Here is a 16,471-nt window from a genome sequence, read left to right as displayed (position 1 = left end):
CTTTTTTCACATGTTTTTAGTGACCTATATGTTTTTGTGTCAGATCTTGTCCTTGGAGGAAGGGCCTGCATTAATCACCCTTTACGGAGATTCATCAAAGATTGCTTTGTGATTTTCATGGTTTCTATCACTACCATTGGTCTTTATTTTTCCGGACTCTACTCCGGTAAGTAAGTAGTTCTTCTCGACACATGGAAGTTTTCTCACCACAATCCTGCCAATATGAGTGCTCACAAAACCATGTAAATATCTAAACAGGAATGACACCATCCCCTACTTCTTTAAATCTTAAATTAAAAAAATTAACCCAAGTACCCAAACTATATACAAAATAATGCTTGTGTTGCACTGAGTATGAATAAGAAGCCGATGAGGATATCGCTTTGGTGAAATGATTGCGGATGATAATGAAGACGATGAGGATCGATCAGGTGTGTTGTTGGAGCAGACCTCAGGGTTTCATGTATTGCAAATGCAGGAGAGACCCAAGGAAAATCATGGAACCCAATGTTCACTCCTGATCCGACACTAAACAGTTGATCATGCATCATGGAAGTGAATGGGTGGAGGGACGATAGATACCCCATGGAGAAAGGAAATGAAACATGAGGGATCTTGATAAATGATAGATGTGATTCTTAGACAACGACAATGGGATAAATGTCAACCTAATAGCAAAAGGGTAGACAAAGGTGGGCCTAACCATTTTCAAGAATATATGTCTATCGATGTAATTAAAGAAAGATCACACTATTTTCAAAAGATATAGTTTAAGCAATTTTTAATCAAAATTATATTTTTTTGAATAGCAAATGTTAAGTACGTAGTAAGTAAATGATTGGTTTCTTGATTTTCCATCTTATCTATTAAATATCACTTTATCCTCATCCATATAACAAAATTATAGTGAAACAATCATTAGTTTATTACAAAGTACTTAATATTTGTCATCATTCCACATTAATGATTTTAAATACTTAAAAAGTATTTTTGAGCCGTGGAGCTCGGAAGCTCATTCTACAATCTAGTATGAGGGAGATGTGTGATTTCGTTCATGCTCAACTTAGAGTTGACAGTGTCTCTTAAAAAAAATACTATACTTTAAATGAAGAAACATGGTCGACACATAAATGATTATACATATTTGATTAGTTTTTATTTAAATCATTATAAAACATTAATAATTGCATTCTCATTATGGTCACTTGGTTCGTTGATATTTCAGTTTCACTCTTCCTGTAATGGATAAAATACTTCGATGTCTCTGATGTCTCTGTTAAATAATATAATTTTATATAGCTTTACGGATATAAAGTAAGTATAAAAACACTTATATTTCCCTTATAAATCTTTCAATATTGAACTTAAATAAATTGTATGAATATCCATATTGACTCATAGATTTTATTATGAACACTTTATCTCTCTCTAATGTATGTGTATATCTGTGTTGGTGTTTACATTAGTAAAATATAACAATGTTCAAAAATAAAAAGTAATTAAAAGCAACTTACTTCTTAATAAGAGAAAAACGCATAACTCATTCAATTTTTAATATAAAATTTTAATAATAATAATAAATTATTCAAAAATACAATGTAAACAATAAGAAATTACACATGATCTATAGAGAAAAAATTATAAGGAATTATCTCAAAAACTAAAAGGGATTGAATCTCTTACCCTATAAAACTTTTTAGTTTCAGTGACATTTAGTTTTCCTAACTTTTTTAATTCTTTGATACTCATTATTAATAAAGTTTAAACTCGATTTTAAACTATATATATATATTAAAAAAAAAATGTTGATTAAAATTTGTTTTAATGTGTTAAATTTCTTTAGTTCTAATAGTTTGTTCCCCAATTATGTAAAGTGGAAATCTTAACAGACGTGTTATAAATGGCTTCAAGTTTCAAGTCGCTATAGATGTAAATGTGGTAATTGTGACTTTCATGGAATAATTGAAGGGCAGCCAATAAATGTCTTAACAAAGTAATATTTTTTTTTATTTTTGTGTGTATTTTTTTATTTTTATTTTTCAAAATTTGATTAATTATTTACTATTAAGCGTAGGTCATGGGCTAACTTTTTCCACGTATTCACATTAAGTACGTAGTTTCGTTGAATGAACAGATAGCCCAAGTTTTTTTCGCCTTTTTTAAATGGCGGGATAAACGAAAGCGGAATTGTATATGGAGGCATAGAATTGATTGGACGGTTAAAAGTGCTGGGAATTTAGGTAAAATATTTCAAAAAATCTTGTAAAGGTTTTATTTGAATTTTTTTTATAGTGGAAATAAATTCATTGCTTTCAAAAACTTCTAAAACACTAAAATTATGAAGTTTAATAACTTTTATTTAAATTTACAAAAATCTTACAAAATTTTTAAAAATAAAATTGAAATTTCCATAACTTTCGGGAAAAAACAAATCATTGTGACAATGAAAGTACGCACAACCCCTTTCAAATTAGAAGCCCAACGCATGACAGCCAACATTGGGCATCGTGGAAATCACGACTCAAGGAATTTTTTATCGTAAATATATCATTGGAAGCTTCGAGAGACGGGTTGTGTTGTCAATTTGGGGAGGTTCAGCGAATGAACACACCGAGTTTCCTTCTCTTAACTTTACGTGTTAAATGAAGGTTACATTGCAACACCTATAAATTCACAGCACAGCTAACGCACGAGGTCATGGAAATCATTCCCTCGACCTTTATTTTGAGACATGATTTTCTAAATTGTGTGCTCTGCAAACATTCTTGTTTATTGAACGCGCTCTAGATTACCTAGTATTGCAGTTTTCCAAGAGTTTCACTTAGGATTTGGTACATATTGGGATTTTTATTTCAATATTGTTTTCGACCCATTTTGTTAAACGGTGATTACCAAGATGACGATAACCGGAACAACTAATATCCAGTGGATGGAAGTCGCGCCACCGCAGAACTGTGTGTGAGGGGACGTCGGCCTTTCGAGAAAATGCTCCTGCCGATAGCAGAAGAGCGTAGTCTCAGCAACTACGAGCTCATGGATGGCCTTTTCTCTGCTTTTCCCGCCTTTTGTACCTTCAAATCAGAGATGGATAATATAAGATTGGTGTCTGTTGGGAATTTTTTGTTTAATTCCAAAACAAAATAACTGAATAGAAGAAAAATGTTTGTTTCTTAACACACAATCTTAACACAGGGAAACTAAAATTGTTTTTTGAAGAACAAAGTTTCTTACACACGTAAACAACTTTGTATTCATTAACAAAAATCAACTGTTACAGAAAAGACCTTCCTCTCACAGAGGGATTACATCAGGAACACTTTAGTTCCACAAAAATTTACTCTGTCTTCTCCTTAAAAATACTTTGTTTGTAAATTTTTACACCGTTGTGTGTAAAAATCTCTTCATTCGCGTTGCTCTTTACAATGGCGCTCAGGCTGTAATATCTTTGCACCGCTGTGCATTACAAACTCTGTCTTTCAACAAAACATTTCATTCACTTAGCACATACGCGCTGCTGCGTATTGCCTTTTGTTTTCTTAACAAAACAACAGACTCGTGCTGTTGCGTTTTTTCACACATTACAAGTTCAGCAACAAAGAAGGATGACTTTTGCGCTGCTACACATTCCCCTTTCGTTTTCTCTCAACGAACAACCAAAAAACATTCACTCGCGCTACTGCGCATTCCCTTTTATTGCCAGTTCAGAACAAAACATTACCCTAGCCCTGTTGCGCATCATCTTCATTTGGGCCTACGTATTACCCTTTTTCATTTCAAAAAAAAAACAGGCCATAATTCTTTTGTTACATACACACTTTTGCGCGTTGCATACCAACAACAAAAACAAACATACTACATCGAAACTTTTGACCAAATCCCTATCCATATCTTACACGCAATTACAATTACGGCGATGATAGAAGACAACCCATACGCTTGTTGTACCACGGCTAGATTTAAACATTTACCAAACAGAGTAAATATTCATTAATTACTTCACATCAATTAATATGGTGCAAGCCTGTACATCAATAGTTGATCTTGCCCTCAAAAATTGGATGGCTGTGAAACCATATCGCGCGGACCTTCTTGCCGATCTTTATGCTCCGGGAAAAACTGCTTTGGCAAAACTGTTGTCCACGTGTCCGCTGCTGAGTGTTATCGCTGCCCCTCCGGAAAATACCACCGCTCGGTGAAAAGCAGTGCGATAAACACTGTCGGTTTTCCTGAATTAAATGTTGCAGGTAAAATTAGTATTTCAACACTCCCCTTTAATTTCAACTGTTGGGTTATCAGTCATACCGAGACATTTCCTCAAAAATTCAAAACTTTTATGTCCCAATGGTTTGGTCAGAATATCTGCAACCTGCTCCTGAGTTCTACAGTGTTGTAAAACAATTTCTCCACTGTTTACCAATTCCGTGATGTAATGAAACTTTGTGTCAGTGTGTTTCGTTCTCTTATGAAACACAACATTCTTGGACAATGCAATAGCTGAACTATTGTCACAAAAAATCACAGTTGCTTTTGCTTTCTCTTGGCATAAGCTCCTTAACATCCTTCTCATCCAAATTGCTTGACATGCTGCTGTTGTAGTTGCCACATATTCTGCTTCTACTGTAGACAATGCTACAATAGGCTGTTTTTTTAATAAGCCCATGAAATGGCTCCTCAAACATGATCTTCATCAAAGAATGACTATTAATATAGTTCAATAAGGATTTCATAAGGACCCATTCACTAATAGCTTCAGCGATAATGATCAAGAATCACAGGCTCCCCCTAACTATATGCATCGTCTCCTTTTGGCAGAGTCTTCTCAAAAAAAGCTTAGATTGGCTGGAGAGCTCAAGGGACTTTCGGACTGTATTTCCTTCCTTCTCCATACTTGTGTAACTTTCTTCTTTTGCATGGTTCTAGCTTGTGTAATAGCCCATGTTAAGTTACAATCACGTGCCATATGACTAATGTTATGACACTTGAAGCATTCTACATTGTTCATGAATAAGATTTCATGATTTCTTCCTGTAAAATTGTTTCTTGGAGGTTGTCGGAGACTATAACATCTATCTCTATAAGATGTTTTACAGTCTTTTGCCATATGACCAAAGTTTGAACAAGAATAACAATAACCAAAAAATGAACTTTGGTACCTGGGAGATGGAGGTTTCCTTGATGTACTTCTGAAGCCTTTCTGCCTTGAGATCCTTTGATGATAATCATTGCCTCTTGCCTCTTTGACATCATCTACATTTCTTTTTGGAGCTGGTTTTCTACTTGGAGCAAGATTTCTTCTTGGAATAGGATTTCTTCTATTGTAGCCTTTATTTTTCTCCTTGCCTTTGCTGGAACTGGGAGCATCACCATTTCTTTCTGGCTTCTTCACATCTCTTTTGCTTAAAGCATTTTCATTCTTGTTTGAGGTTTCACCTGCATACCCGAGTCTTGATTTATCAAATGGACATCTGTGATAGCTGAGCATGTCATCCAAGGCTTGAGATCTCTTCAAGATTTTGTTCATCCCTTCAACCTTTTTTCTGAGGAGGACAATCTCTTCTTCCAATATTTCACACTCATTATTCTTCTTTGCAAGTTGTTCCTTAGTTTCTTCCTTGCTACGAGTAGCTTCAACTGCTACTATTTTAAGGGAGATGATATCTGACTTCATTTTGAAGATTTCTTCATTCTTTGCTTGACTGCTCTCCATTTTCTTCTCAGCTCCTTGTGCCTGTTTCCTGGCTTCTTGTAATTGAGACTTAAGGGAGGAGACCTCTACCTTGTACTGACCAATCTCTTCTTCACGTTTGTTCACGCTCTTGTGCCTTTGTTCAAGTTGACTTGACAAGGTATTTTCTTGCTTCTTTACTTTATTCAATTGATTTGTCATGGATATGACTTCTTCATGATGCTTCATTTTGCTTTGAAGAAATTCCTTCTTAAGTTTGGCAAGCTCTTCATCCCTTTCTTGTACTTGAAGCTTAATGAGGTCAACTTTCTTCATTTTTTGATCCTGGTTACCAACTGGAGCGATCTTTTTAAGTGCTCATTTTCCTTTTTCAAATTGTTAATCTCTTCCATGGCAGTCATAGGTTGAGCGAGGAGTTCTTCTACAAAGTCCTTTTCATTCTTTTCATCTTCTAGGTCTGCTTCAGCCTTGATGTCATCATTCTCATTTTCAGCTTCTATGATGGGTTTAGGATCTCCTTCTTGATTGATGGTCATGGTCAGTGGTCCTTTTGAGTGAAGTTCATGAAGTTTGTCCCATATATCCTTTGCTGATGAATGTTTTCCTAGATTCTTCTTTACAGAATCAGGTAGCCCATTCAAGATTGTCTTTGCTGCTTTTGCATTGTATTCCTTGGATTTTCTATTCATCCTGCTATCATCAATCACTAATTCCCAAATTTCAATCCCTTGATACTGTAAGAAAGTGCTCATTCTTGCTTCCCATATATTAAAGTTCCCATTGAGCCTTGGAGCCTCATCAAATTGATTGTCCTCTATTTTAGTAGTAGAGGGAGACACATCCTTAGGAGGATTGGAGACTTTCTTCCTTGACCTCGCAATTTGTGTTCTAAATTTCGACCTTCAAGCTTTTAAGCTTTGAATGAAGGAACCGGGCTCCAGCCATTCTTGCACTCTTAACTGTGCTTCAAAATACTTGACTGTGTATTTGAAATAGCTCACTGTCCTCAACAGTAACATAAAAAACTAACTTGAGAAATACCTTCGATTTTTTTCTTGACTGAGTCTTCACTCTGCTGGAGAAGTTGCTGCAGCGAGAAATCCTTCCTTCAGCTTCTTTGACAACTTCAAAGAGCCTGGACAAGCTCTGATACCATGTTGGGAATTTTCTGTTTAATTCCAAAACAAAATAACTGAACAGAGGAAAAATGCTCTGTTTCTTAATACATGATCTTAACATAGGGACGCTAAAATTGTTTTCTGAAGAACAAAGTTTCTTACACACGTAAACAAATTTGTATTCATTAACAAAAATCAACTATTATAGAGAAGACCTTCCTCTCATAGAGGGATTACACCAGGAACACTTCAGTTCCACAAAAATTTACTCTATCTTCTCTTGAAAAATACTTTGTCTTTGTTTGTAAATTTTTACACTGTTGTGTGTAAAAATCTCTTCATTCGCGCTGCTCTTCACAATGGTGCTCAGGCTATAATATCTCTGCACTGCTGTGCATTACAAACTCTGTCTTTCAACAAAACATTAGATTCACTTAGCACATACGCACTGTTGCGTATTGCCTTTGTTTTCTCAACAAAACAACAAAGACTCACGCTACTACATTTTTTCACACATTACAAGTTCAACAACAAAGAAGGATAACTTTTGCGCTGCTGCTCATTCCCCTTTCGTTTTCTCTCAACGAACAACCACAAAACATTCACTCGCACTGTTGCGCATTCCCTTACATTGCCAATTCAAAACAAAACATTACCCTAGCGCAACTATGCATCATCTTCATTTGGGCCTGCGTATTACCCTTTTTCATTTCAAAAAAAAAAACAGGGCATAATTTTTTTGTTACATACACACTTTTGCGCGTTGCATACCAACAACAAAAACAAACATAATACATCGAAACTTTTGACCAAATCTCTATCCATATTTTACATGCAATTACAATTAAGGCGATGACAGAAGATAGCCCATACGCTTGTTGTACCACGGTTGGATTTAAACATTTACCAAAAGCAGTAAATATTCATTAATTACTTCACATCAATTAATATGTTGCAGGCCTGTACATCAATGGTTGATCTTGCCCTCAAAAATCGGACGGATGTGAAACCATATCGCGCGGACCTTCTTGCCGATCTTTATGCTCCGGGGAAAACTGCTTTGGCAAAACTGCTGTCCACGTGTCTGCTATTGGGTGTTATCGTTGCCCCTCGGGAAAATACCACTGCTCGGTGAAAAGCGGTGTGATAAAAACTAGTGGTTTTCCTGAATTAAATGCTACAGGTGAAATTAGTATTTCAACAGTGTCGGTAGAGTGTTGAAATTTTTGTTTGCGCATTCTGAAATATTCAGATCACGAAGTTATTTATGGGAATCGATACACAATTTGGACAGTCCATATGTTGTACAGGTTTCAGTTTGTATGATATAAAGGAGAATGAATTTCTCCTCTCAAAATCATTCTTTTATTCATCATAGGCGCTGCAAGTTATATGTTATAACATTTCGTAATGAAATTTTATTTTACAGGAAAGAAAATATGGAAAAAGAAGTGGATTGACATTTTTCATTTTTGTCTTTCGAGTTCTTTCCTCCTTTTCCATAAAATGATGGATTTTGGGTCTACCTTTCATAGATATTCTGAAACCTGTAATATATTCTTTGGGAGGTATTTTCCCTTCTTGTTCAAAGCCTCAGAAATATTCATAGATTGGGATGGCGGCATGGGATAGAAGAATTCATTCTGCGTTTCTTTTGATCTGAAACTGTAACCTCGTAATTTGTATATCTAAAACTGTAATTTATATATGTTGCTATGAAAATAGTAAGAATTCTAGAGCTTACATGATCTGAGAAAGTAATATATACTAGCACAATCACATTAATAAATGTGGTTGATAAAGGTTGATAGGTTTATATCAACCACATTTATAAACACACATCAATATAGAATATTGTATATGAACTTATACAATTATATGAATCACATCTTTCTCCCTTGAGTTTATAACATTATTTTTTGGGTTTTTTTTTACCACAAAGCCAACTAATTATAATACGAAGTGAAATATAAACCATAGGTGTTTCTCAATGCCTAGCATTAAAAACCCAATGGACAAGGGGTTAATAGCATTATAAGCCCAAGTGAATAATAATAAACCAAAGGGACAAATATTATAAACCCAAGGTATATAAAACCCAAAAAAACATTATAAACCCTTAAATATTTTTCCCTTCGGTTTTTAATCCCTCGGGGTTTTAGTATTAACCGCTTAGGTTTATTATTCTCTTTGGTCTATAATACTAAAAACCTAAGCTATTAGAAACCCTAGGGAATGATATTAAACCCTGAGAATTAATATTAATAACAAACCCTATGAACAACATTATACCCTGGGAATATTAACCCAAGGGATTGATATTATAAACCCGAGGGAATAATATTAACCCAAGGAATTAATATTGAAAGCCTAGAGTCTATATTCCCTTGGATTTATAAACAATGTGAATAATATAGGGTTTATAAACCCAAGGGATTAATAATAAAAACCCAAGGGAATATAAACCCTGGGGTTTTTAGTATTAATCCCTTGGGATAATATTATTTCCATGGATTTTATAATTCCTTGGGGTTTTAGTATCAACCCCTTAGTTTTACAATTCTCTTGGGTTTATTATATGAAATCCTTGAGTTCATTAATCTAAGGGTTGATATTTAGAGAGTATAATATTATTTATAGGGTTTTTAATTAATATTTATCCCTACGGTTAAATATTATTCCCTAGAATTTATAATTCTTTACATTTTTAGTATTAAACGTAAGAGATTATAAACTCAAATAAAATAATATTATAAAACCAATGTATATAAACCCTAAGATAAATATTATAAACCCTAGAATTAAGATGGTTGACCATGGTCAACCATGGTCCAACGTCACATTGTGACAAGGATTGTCTGAAAATGAAAATCAACCATTGTCAACCATGTTTATTTTAGGGTCTATAATGTATTTGTTAGGGTTTATATACCTTGGGTTTATAATATTAATCCCTAGGGTTTAATATTATTCCCTTGGGTTTTTAGTATTAATTTCTTGGCTTTATTATTCCTCGGGTTAATATATTGCCTTTGGTTTATAATCCCTTGGGATTTTAGTATTAAACCCTACGAATATGAACCCTTACATTAGTAAACCCAAGTGATTGATATTAAAAACCCTAGGGAATAATAAACCCTAGGGTCAATACTATAACCCCAAGATATTATAAACCCAAGGGACTAATATTGTTAAACCCAATGAACTAATATTATAAATGCAAGGTATATAAACCCTTCGTTGACCATGATTTATGTTGGACCTAAGGGATTAATATTATAAACCTACGAATAATATTATACCCTACGAATATGAACACTTAGATTAATATACATAAGAGATTGATATTATAAACCCAATGGATTAGTACTAAAAACCCAAGGGAATATAAACCCTAGGGTTTTTAGTAATAATCCCTTCGGTTAATATTATTCCCTTGAGTTTATAATCCCTTGGGGTTTTAGTATAAATTTAAGTGAATAATACTAAACCCAAGTGAATGATAAACCCAAGAAAATAATATTAAACCCAATGGATTTGTCTTATAAACCAAAGACATAAATATATAAAGCCTTAAATAAATAGGTTTGACCAGAGTTCACCACAACACATTTTGGACAACAGAAACCTTTTTACAATGCCAAGGTCGACTATGGTTGACTATGGTTGACAACCTTTGGGACAAGTTTTGTCAGAATGCAAAATAAAGCAATGGTTGACCATTGTTGAATTTGCTATTGAGATAATCTTTGTCATAATGGGACATTGAACCATGGTTCACCATTGTTGAGAATGTCAAATTGTACAAAGAGACAATCCTCACAATAACAAAAGTTGGGTTTATAATACTTTGGAAATTTAATACTAAAAACCGAAGGAATTATAAACCCAACGGATTATAATCGAAAGGGAAATATAAACCCAAGGGGTTGGTAAAAACCCCTTGGCTTTACATTATCAATCAATTGGGTTAGTAAATATGTGGTAAAGGTATTACTAATATAACATTAAAAACCCAAGTGAATAATAATAAACCTAAGGGACAAAAATTATAAACCCAAGGTATATAAACTCGAAGGTGAATATTATAAACCCGTAAATGAACATTATAAACCCTCAAGTGAAACTTCTATGTAGTAAATGTCTTGGTGAAGATGTTTGCAGTTTGGTTAGCAAATGGAAAATGCTACAAATTTATGATCTAGTGATGAACCAACTCTCTAATGAAATTCATAGGGATCTCGATGTGTCACGGTCCATTTTTATTGCATTGGATCTCTACAAAAATTGAGAATACTATGATTGTCACACCAAATGATAGTCAGATGATGGAACTAGATGGCCAACTCAATGAGAAAGTTTTGAGGCCAATTTTTTTGAATAGTGATGTTGACTACTCAATACTCAACCTTTGCTTATGATAAAGAAATCGTTAATTGATACCTGACCATAGATGGGACCAGAACCCAAACTAGGCTTGTACCCAAAAGTGGAGTTGCAATCAATGTTGTCACCAACCCAATATAAATTTTTGAAGCCCATGAGATCCAATACACAACCTGTTGCATAGTGGTTCCCATAATTAGTGGTTTTGTGAGCATATCTAAGGATACACTTGGCAAAATTCCAGTGTAACTCATCCAACTCCTGCATGTACCTAGAAACTACCTTGACTATATATGAGAGCTCCAATTGAGTGTGGGTAAGATACAAAAGGCTCACGACAAGTTGTCAACGCAAGGTGTTTTCCTCCAATAGTGTATTGCTGCCACACTCAAGATGTAACCCAAACAAAAATGGCGTGCCTTTTGACTTGCAATCACTTATGTGAAATCTAACCAAGAGATCTGTGACATACTTAGTAAGAGATAGCTTGATGTCATAAGTATCCTGATTGATCTCAGGACTATGAAAATAGTGCAGTAGACCTAAGTCTGTCATAGATAACCTATCATGTATCATGTCTTTGACCATAGAAAGTGTTTAAGATGAACTTCCTATGATCAGGAGGTCATCAACATATAGAACTAAGATCAATAAGCAAGAGGAATCTCCTCAAACTGGGACCTTGTCCACCTCGAATCCGCTAGATCCCATAAAACATCACTGCATGTAGCTCGGTGGTCTTATGCATATATATTTCTTAAGCTCCTTATTTTTTGATTTCTTACAAGGGATAATGAGTCAGTGCTGGAATCCTAATTTGGCTTGAATGTGGATTATGCTCATGTTCTTTAGAATCATATTTTGAAATCTGATCTGAATGGTTAGACCCATCGTCGATGATTTCTAGTGGAGGGAGAAGAATAGAGATCTCTACAAGTGGTTCCAATGGTGCATGCAACAAACTTTCCTCAAACTGGACCCTTCACTTAATAAAGAGCTTTTCAGTTAAGGGATCAAACAATCTATAACCCTTCACACCATTGGGATATCCCACTAAGATGCATGTGATGCTCTCAATATCTAATGCTTCCCTCTTTTCAAAGGGTATGTGGGTCCATGTGCATGATCCAAATATTTAGAAGTGGGTGACTTCTCGCTTGTTGTTACTCCATGCATCAATGGGAGTCTGATCCTTGAAATTTTTGTGAGGATATCATTTTTTACTGTAGTTAGCACAGTTATGTGCCTCTTCCCATAGCTTGGATGGAAGAGACCTTACATGCAACATGCAAGTGGACATCTCTTTTAGGGATATATTCTTTAGCTTGGCTATTCCATTCTGCTACAAAGAGTATCGTATTGGATGTTGTAGCTTTATACCAACCTCTAAACAACAATGTTAAAAAAACATATGGATCATCAAATTTAGTATTGATTGTCATAGAAAAACTCACTGACTTACAAAAATGAAATAAGAAAAAAAATTTAAGACTATTCACATACAAATTTTCCATTATTTCCTGCAGCTTTGTACCTAGTACCGAGCATAGGAAAAGTAGGTTGAATGCAATCCATGAGCTTGACATTATCAATATTTCTCTCTTTTTCGATAGCAAGTTGTTTTTTGCATTAAGTTCGTCATCTCTCCATGCATTCCTTCCATACACTCCCCTTTATTCACTGTTGTTGTTTTCAGAATCAACATTGCTAAAGTCTATATGGAAAAACATCTTCAAATCAAACCTTTACAGTGCAAAAGTTTCACAGTGAACCTAACTAACAAATAAAACACACAAAGCTTGCAAGGGAAAAAGAGAATAGAGACAAGCTTGAGATAAAGAAAAAATTAATTAAAATCAGTGAAAAATTACACAATATACTCTATACGGTTGAGCTAATGAGCCATAGTAGTGAGTCTAAAGAGATGTGCAGAAATATCCATGTTTATGGAAGTGTCCATGCAACTCAGGAAACATCAATGTTTAAGGAAACATCTCCAATTTCCCCACCTGAAGCATTACTAGGGAGAACACAATGAATGGGTCCTGGTAAGAATCCATGTTAGGTGCCCATTTTACAATGCATCTAAGTAACATAGAACAACTAAAAGAAGAGGAAAGAGGGAAAAACCCATGGGAACACCCCACCCCCCCCGCTTCTCATGTACGATGTACCAAAGAAGAAGAAATAAAAGGTGGGTAGTAAGCAACTGTGTCCTTCACTCCAAGATGATCACACAAAAAGTGAAACTTATACGTAGTAAATGTATTGGTGAAGATGTCTATAGTTTGGTTAGCAAATGGACAATGTTGTAAATTGATGATCTCATGATGAACTAATCCATGTGGCTCTAGGGACACACACAGGACAAAGAGGGCTTATGTAAGCTCAAAAATCAAAGTGGTTAGAATGCTTTCGAACTAGGACCAGAGCATAGATCTCGTTGTCCTAATCATGGCGGTGTGAATGGTTTGTCAATTCGAGCTCGTATGAGGGAGAACGAGCTAGTGAAAGTTATGGTCAAAGTTGGACTGTGGGCTAGGTTTAAGTGTCCTACAATTTGACTGACCCTGTGGCATGAAACTTAGCTCATGAAAGAGGGTGAAATTGTGGTCTCTTTAATTTGTCTAATAACCCTTATGTTAGATAAAATTTTAAAAATGCCCCATTTTAACATTAAAAAAAAATAAAAAAATATGAATGTGGTGGCGGGCCACCACCCCTGCCACCCCCAAAACCATATAACAAAAAAAATTAATAATTAGAAGTATTGATGGCCATGACCCCCCAGTGCAACCACACCCCAAAAATGCATATATTTTATATATATGGGGTGGGCACGGGCCACCTCCAGTGGACCCAACCCACACCCAACCACCACCATACATATGCCGCCATATTAAACGGGGCCAGTGGGATTTGAACCCACGGCTGGCGGGAGGGCCGTCGCCGCCCACGCGACGGCCCCACGTTTGAATGCCATGTACAACAAACAATGCAATGTACCATGTTCCGTCCAAAACAAGGCGCCTCCCAAACTAATTAAATGCATGCACGCTCATACCATTTACGCACCAACACACGATGCGGAATTACGGAGGCAAGGGGCGGACCGCCTAATGCGGACCAGACCTCGAAACATGCAGATTTATTTTTCTAAAAAAAATGTAATGTGTTAAAATGGGAGGGGCGGGGTTTGACCACTCGACCCCTCCTCAACTAATTTCACCTTAAACCAATCCACCTAAACTGACCAGTTGGTTAATCTACCCACAATTTTATATAAACACTCATTTGCACAGTGCACTGAGGAAGCATGGAGGAACCAGGAGTGGGCATGGAAATCGAGACGACATTGCTTTTTTTAATTAATTTATTGCAGGTGGAACCATGATTGAGTGAAAATCCCAGGAGGGTGAAACTTTCGCAGTGTCCAAATTGGACAAACTTTATGTCGATATTACACCTCTCGGCGACACGAACCCAATGGCATAGTTATTTTCTTGATCTGAGCAACAGATATGCAGAGGCCCCGGAGGAGGGAATCTTTAAGGAATCTAAAAGATTCCTTGAACCCCAGATTTTTATTTTCTCAAAATTCAGAAATTTGACAGTCAATTTTGCACTATTCGACGCCATAAATCTGATGGTGCATTCAGATTTTCCATTCGACCATTTCATTTTTCGGCCACTTTTCTAAGTGGAGTGCAGGTCTCAGCATTCATGTGCAAGTAACCATTTCCATGAGATTCGACGCTGTGAGATCGATGGTACGAACAGCTTCAGCAGATTGGCACCCTTTTCTTCAGATGGCCCCAGGATGTGAGGTATATGCAATGTGTTCATGTACTTCTTTTGCTATGCATTGTGCTGCATAGATACCTATTTGATGTTTGATGTGGGATCTTGTTTCTTACTTGTTTTCATGGTTCTTGCTTGACGTGATGCAAAATAATTTGTGAGATGTACTTGTTGTCATGATTCGTCATGTTTCATTTGAGATCCCTTTGTTGCATGTTGATGGGATACTCATGTGTCGCCATGTATGTTTGCATTGAGATCCCTTTTATGCCATGTTGGCGGGATGCTCATCATGCATGAGTGTATGTCATATTGATAGGAGTCCTTTTTTACTAAGAGTCCCTGTAGCGGAACATCTCTTGGTGCCACTCTTGTGTGAGGGCATTTTCCTTGTATTATAGAGACATCACCTCTTATGTACATCATCACTATTGACAACACTTAATGCAACAGCCTACACCATCTTGACATCAGGGCCTAGAGACATAGCCCCTCCTGGACGAACTCCGTTATCAACAGTTTATGTTTTCATGTGTTGATGATTGTCATGTTCCTCTTCTTTATGGCATGAAGATGTATTCATTTATGTTCTTTTAAAAATGAAATGTAACACATCACGAAAGTAAAAGGTCTTGGAAGGGTCCTTTGTCACACCCGGACTCGGATCAAGTGGTATCAGAGCAGTCTTTGCGTGAATGTGAATTGCAAGCATGAACAATGGAACATGCAGCAATAGAGGATGAAAAGGAGATGTACGAAACCATGCTCAAAATTTCCAAAAGGGTGGAAATAATGTATGAAATTCTACAGAAAGAGACAGAGGAAAAGGAGCGATTGCAGCTTCAGTTGAAAGCCATAGAAGAGGCCCTGGAAGAACTGAAGCACAACAAACAGAATCTTCAAACAAAGAACGCTGAATTGAAGATGCTTCTACATGAAGAGAAAGAGGAAAAACAAAGTTTGCTACAACAGCTGCAAGCTAAGGACGAGGCCTTGGAAAAGCTGCAGCGTGACCCATGTGAAGTAAAAAGTAATTCTCTAAATTCATGTATGTGTCTTGATGATGATTTCGCTATTTTTGAAAATCATACCAAAGGAATTGGCTCCAAACTGTTGAAGAGAATGGGGTATGAACGAAAAGGCTTGGGCGTTAATGGTCAAGGCATTGTCAACCCCATCAAAGTAGAAGAATCACCCTGTCAAGCAGGACTTGGGTATGTCAGAAAGGAAGTTGGGGAATGCGTCGAGACAGCTAGCAAACCACCAATAACAAATGATGAGAAGCCCTCATCAGTTCTTTCCAAATCGACAGAGGAGGTAAAAGATGTTGATTTCCTTTCGATTTTGTCTTCACATAGTATTATTTCTATTGGAGATTTGGAGATCCAAATTACAGGGACAAACATGAGGCTCCTTACCAGGACGAGGCACGAGGAGGAAAAATAACTTGGTGTTAATAACCAAGGCATAACTCAACCAT

The sequence above is a fragment of the Pinus tabuliformis genome, chromosome 7, assembly GCF_031772625.1.
Source record: "Pinus tabuliformis cultivar Carrire ecotype Pingquan chromosome 7, CPIR1, whole genome shotgun sequence".
In the NCBI taxonomy this organism is placed as follows: domain Eukaryota; kingdom Viridiplantae; phylum Streptophyta; class Pinopsida; order Pinales; family Pinaceae; genus Pinus; species Pinus tabuliformis.
Note: the sequence above shows the minus strand (reverse complement) of the source record.